Genomic DNA, 6632 nt, shown 5'->3' with positions numbered 1-6632 from the left:
GCTGGTTCAGGATCCAATCCTAACCTCAGGCACAAATTGTTATAAAACTCCAGAAGAAAAAATCCACTAGTTTCTCCCAATGGTTCATGGGGTCAGATTTCCAGGATATTCAGAGATGTTTCCTACATTTTTATTATAATTTGATTTTTACTGTTTAAATGCTACAGCCAAAGTCAGTCAGTTACTGAATCAATAAAAGGCTTTTGAGATCATATATTAATCATATTTACAAAGCCCTAGAGACACCACAGAATAAATGGTTAAAACTCAAATATGTTAAATACAATAGCAAGAAAATGATTTATGATCTTGTTCATGCATTTTAATTCAACCACATTTTTTTTTTTCAGCAGGAAAAGCAATGTGAACTATTATTTAAAAAAAAACTGGTATCAATCATCTTCTGCTCTTAAGTGCTAGGCAATTAATTTTACTGGTCTGGTACTCTGTCAATTCAGTATTTTCTGTTTATAATCACTTGAATACATTTGGATTAGAGGTTTGGGGTCTGAATATGCAGAGGCTGAAACTTGCTGTTTTCAGCAGGACAGACATTTTTCATAAGTGCCAGCTATTAAACAAACAAGATGCTACCAATGCTGGATTGGTATTGGAGATGCTGGAAATCTATGAGCTTTACAAGAATCGTTTCTCTTAAAACATTTCAGTCTTATAAGAAGACAGAACTACACAAGAAAATTACTTTTTCCCTACAATTCAATGAGGAGGCTAAAAGCACTGAACTCCTGCTGTATTTCACTATGAAAAGTAAGCTTGGAGGTCCTAGACAGGCTTTCTATGCTCTAACATAAGTAAATTTAGATCCATTATCTAAGGCCTAGCAGATGGCAAATTTATCAGCTGATGATTTATGGCTTAAATAAGAGTTTGTACAATTATTTTCAAAGCAGCAAACCCAGCAACTTCCCACTACAGCCCTGTTATTCACCAGGTGCCCTGAAACACGAACCTGTGTGGGCTCCCCAGGCACAGGACACCACTAAAGCTCAAGCCCTGAGCCCCTCAAGGCTGAGGCTGGGGAGCCAAACTCTGCACTGCTGATACCAGCCTGCACCTCTGAAAGACCTAAGGATCAAAGCACATTCCAGAGGCTCAGGACAGTGAGGACAAGATGTGCTATCTAAATAAATGTAATCCACACCCAGTCATTTCTTACCCACTCCTAGACACTGAGCTTCAGGAACAGAAATGTGAATCTTTATCTCAGGCCGTTGCAAGTTTACAGCCCAGGACACCTTGAGGCGTAGACAGACTGTCTCCAGAGCTCCTAACACTTTCCAAGGGAGCTACTCCTCTACACCAGGATAGGAGAAAATTGGCTTTATGGATTTTATCTTTTTCCACTTGGCAACTACCAAGTGGAAAAAGATACCAGTCTTCCAAAAGGGAGAGGAGAACTTAACGTCTTCCTGCTTCTCCAGGGAGAAAGGTGTGAAACTGGGGCTGGTTCTCCTCATTCACGAATCGGAGAGTCTATATTCTTCCTTCTACACGACAGTCCTTTTCTATGTTCTATTCATCAATCAGCCTTCATCTTTCCTCCCTCTTCTTTTTGAACTGGGCCTTCTTATCTCCTGTCTTCTCCTTCTCTCCACCCACACACCCACGGAGTTATTTCCATATTTCACTGCCTCATGAGCTCTACAGTCAAGCAGAAAGAAAAAGAAATGACACAGGAGGGGAAAATTTCCTGCTTTCTGCGTGATTATATATTGGCTCCTCTTGTAACTTCTGCAGCACTTAGGATTATAGCCCAGGTGGCAAACTTTTTAACAGAGGGGAGTCCTAGAACAAAATGATCCTGATACTACTTGCTAATTACTGCCAAGGCTTAAAATGTGTCTCACTGAAAAATTCTGCAAGGTGACAAAAATGTCTCCGATTACAGGGAATGTAATTTCTGATACTTGCTGCATTATAAGCACTGGTTGTTTGGAAATGCCAGAAAAACCCCTCTGCTTACCTACACCATAGCCTGCAAGATTTACTGAGCTGCTGAAATTCAATCCTAAACACTCTGGTAAGGTGAACTGTACCACATCTAATCTTGGCACCCGTAGGACCCGTCTTTGTGTGACTGCTGGAGTGCAAGGGCAGAGCTACCTCCAGTGCCAACAGGAATGGCAGCAGCAGCTCTGCTGTGAGGCACTGCTCCTCAGGGTTATACTCCTAACACTAGGACATTAAAAAACCCTTATGCCAATAACATCTCCAGTACAGTCAACACTGGTAACAGATTTAAATTGTTTCAGCATTTGTGATTATTTTGTACTTTTTCAGAACTGCATCAGTAATTAAAAGTCTCAGAGTATTTCTGATTTTAGAAAAAAGTTCCCAAGCAGTTTAATTTGTCCATGAATATAATCCAGCAGTTTCTACAATCACTTTCCGTGCTCCTAAAGCAGTGGCATATAAATATAATCCTTATACATGATACCAGACATGTACCAAATCTAAAGTTAATATCTCAGTGGATGTTACTCTAATCTGGAACTGCCTGTTCCCCCATGTACACAAAGAAAGCCCTGCTATGTATTTCCTCTCTGCATCCCCATTTTAAGGTAATATTTAATCAGATGCCTAGCCTGCAAAATGAAGACATCCACTGAAAGTAGGTCATGATTCTTATCAAAAGCAAGATCATCATGCTGGTTTGTTTTACCAGGAATCTCAAAATAAGAACAGATTAAAAAATCTGTTCAGTAAAACAGTACCTTTTAAAAATACCTTTAATGGAAAATTTATCTTTTATAGTGATTTCAGCTGTTGATGGCTTAGGACACAGCCATGCACAACAGAGCATTACTGATGTGCCCTTAATCCTGCACTGGACCAAAGCCTCAGTGTAACAGCTCTTTTATCTGCTGGTGACTTTGTGAGAAACAAGCTGAACCAGCACAAATGGCCTCCCTATGGAAAACTCTTTTGTTTTCTTTTTGCCAGGACTGTTTTTAAAAAGGGTACACTGCATGATCTATTACAGGAATGAGAATCGCTTACAAAATCTGGTCCTTTATTGAACCATATAATAAAGAAGGAGCTACTATGTATTACATCTATTACATTTTTGCTATTGTTTTTAGTTTCAGAATGCAAAAATTAGAATTCTTATTCCTGGAAGTAATTATTAGTTTAATATTCTATTCTATTAAGGGAGAAGTAATTTGCATAATCCTAGATCTAAACATCTATTTCTAGTCTCATTAACAGAACACAAACAACACCTTACACAAAATGATACTGGAAAACTACAATCGTGTTAATTACAGCCAAAGCATTTCAAAGTGACTGGTGCTAAATTCATTACTCTCTTGTTTTGTTTCGTTTTAATAGCAATAATGGGATAAGTACTATAGTAAATAGAACAACTATTTAATATTTGGGTTTACCAGTGACAAAACCACATAGTTTCTTAGATTTTGAGATCAAAATTAAACTAAACAGAATTTTGCAGCTGAACATTGAAAGTTTTTCTTTCTTAACATGAGATTTAAAAGAACCTGACTAAAAAAAATGGAAGAACATAGATTAACCTAAACAAGTATAGAAATAATTCAGCAACGAAATCAGAAGTTTCTACCACTGATAGCAGACGTTATGTAACAAAAAGGAAATTTAGAACAGACGAATACAATTCTAGTGAAGTCCAGGAGACATATGCAAGTGAAGAATTTAATCTTCCTTAATCTTCTCACATGGCATGATTAATCCCCTACCTTTGGGCTCTGGAAGATGACTTCTAGAGATAGCAACAGAAACAATATAATTTTTCTGCATATAAAATATACAGAAAAATGTAAAATATGCCAATATAGAGTTAGGTTCCTAAACAAAACATTGCATTTCCCTATCCCCTCTTACAAATGTGACTCAGCAGCATGAGATTTGTGGCACAACATAACAATTATCTTTGTTGTGTCTGGCTCCTATTTAGTGATGCTCTCTGTACAGCTGCCAAAAATGCTGAAGGTCAGCTAAGCATGGATGAAAATGTAAGGCCACACTCAGGTTGCATAACTTGCACAAAAGAAGTTAAGCCATACCTGTTTGGTAACCAGGGAGAGCAGCGAGCACGGCCAGGGAAGGTGCTGGGCAGGGAGGAGCTGGCAGGGTTGGCAGTGGGGATAGCAGATCCAGGACAGCTGGGGAACAGAGGCTGCCTCAGTGGGGTCCCAGCACCTGCAAACCTCTCTTCAGACTCAACCCCCACACAAACCAACAAATAAAAACCAGTGTGTTCCTGTCATGTAAATAAATTATTCCTATTCTCAAGAACTGCATGCAGGAGGCATGTTTCAACCTAGTTTCAACCTAGTTTCACTGCACATTACTAGACCCATATAATAAAACCAGGGTTTTTAAAATGTAAGGAAAAAGAGAAACTACCTGCCTGTACATGTGAATCTGCTACCTAACAAATAGGATTACCTTGCTTAAAATATACCTACAAGTCCTTGTGGGTGGGATGAATGCCTTCAAAATATTCGGATGAATTTCATGTGGGACAGAGACATGAACTGTACCACATAGTACAGAATCTAAGTTTGCTAAGGGCTGCAGAAAGGAGAGTTAAACATCAAGTTATTTTAAAAGCCATTCTTTTAATCTTAGGCTATTGATGCCTAGAGAGGCTACCTGGAACAGAGGCTAGATAAAGGAATAAAGTAGGTATTTATTAAAAGGCCTTCAAAGGATGAACCTTGGGTGGTGCAAGAGCCCAGCTGTGTATCTACTCAAGATAGACACAAGACAGATGTCCAGTCACGAGTTTTCACACTTTTATAAGTTTTGATCCATTAGCATATTGGGGTCCAATTACAGCTTCAGATTATGAAGTCCCATCCTCCCGGATTGCTCTCCTCAATTTGCTGTTGTTTACACTTTCTGGGCCTGAAGCTGCAATGGTGTCCTTGGTTCTCAGGCTGGAAAAGGATTGTTTTGTCTAACTGAACTGTGAAGAGAACTTGCTAACACTTCATATGAAGTTCACAGTTACACACTAAGGCAGTACAGAATCTGAAAAATATGAAAGATAAACCTTAAAGCATCACTACTAGTATCAGCATCCGTGACCTTAATGTCTTATTTCAAGATTGGAGTTGAAACACATGTCCATGTGTACCTAACTTCCACTTTGCATGGAGGCCAACCCATATTTAGAAATATAAAAATAATAGAATCATGGTGAAAAATAATCTCTGTGAAACAGTGCATGAAGAAAAAGCCATAGGCTGTTACAACCCCAGTGAATGCCCCAACACACTGGTCCCTGTGGTTTTGAGTGAGTAAACATGTTGTCCCAAGCTGTTGCAGGTAACCTCTTTGATCCCTGTCACTGTGTCAAGAGATCACTTGTCCCCCTGACAAAGGGCAAGCTACAGCTAGGGACAGCTTTAAAAATCAGGATAGCTGTGAGATGTATGAGCTATTGCATTCCTAAGGCTTAGGCACCAAGGAGCAACATGAACAGCCCAGGCAGCCTCGGCAATGTGGGGCACTGCTGAAGCAGGTCACAAACATCAGCAGAGCAGAAATGGCAGGGACAGCACCCAAGGCAGAGCCCAGAAGACAGACTGAGCTGCTTCTCAGGGCTACAAGCAGCCTTTCTCTTAAGGGGCAGATGGGATAGCAGTGAACCCAAAACATTTTCTAAGATGTTTACATGTTTACATCCAGGCTAATTACTGAAGAAGACTCCTAAGGATAAGGAAGAGCTGAATCTAGCAGTAAATCTGTTCTTCTTTCCAAACACTAAGTTAATGCCTTTTTTTCCCCCTTGAGCTGGTGCACATCTTGTAATGAGTTTAGACTCCAGGACTGGAACCCAACAGCCAAATCTTGAGCAAGCATCCACTTCTGCAGACCAGGACAAAGAATGAAGGGACATTCCTATCCAAGGGAAAAGCCTGCCATGATCCCAGTTCTGCAGACAGAATAGGGAAACAGTGGTTCAAAATGGAAAACAGATAATTGATAAAATATAAAAGGACAGAGAAGTCATAGAAATATAGTTCTTGCCTCCATGAATCTTCAGACTCAAGAGGTTTCACCAAAAACAGGTCAGAAAAAAAGTTTTATATAACTGTCATTTTTTAATTCTCCTTTGTATCTCTGGCATGCAAAAGTAAAAGTTCTATATATGATAAAATTTCTGGACTTTCTTCTTCCCAGTAAGAATGACACAATTTAAATCAAATAACCAGAAGTCTGTTCATATAACAAAATATTTTTAACCTTTCAAAGAAACTGCAGTACTGAAAGTAACCAGACGTGCAAATGGTATAAAGTGAAATGACACAGTACTCTCTTTATTTAGACAGCACCTTGATTCAGAATACAAAAGTTGCTTCTGCAGAGAACCCCTGCTGCTGCCAGGCTTCACATGTTCTATGCCACAGTAGTTAGACTACCACAGAGCAAATCAATCCTCTCTGGCCAGCAAGTTGGTCAGTGGTTTGAAGAGAGTATTTCAGAAACTTGTGCAAGAGCAAAACTGTCTCATCAGCTCATTGCAGCAGTAAAATGCAGACCCCAGTGGCTGCTGAAGCGCCAGGGCTGGTGGGAGCTCCCAGCGCCCTCCAGGCAGAACAGGGCACACAGCTCTGGAACAT

This window comes from Melospiza melodia, chromosome 4 (assembly GCF_035770615.1).
Source record: "Melospiza melodia melodia isolate bMelMel2 chromosome 4, bMelMel2.pri, whole genome shotgun sequence".
NCBI lineage: Eukaryota > Metazoa > Chordata > Aves > Passeriformes > Passerellidae > Melospiza > Melospiza melodia.
This window is presented reverse-complemented; position numbering follows the sequence as displayed.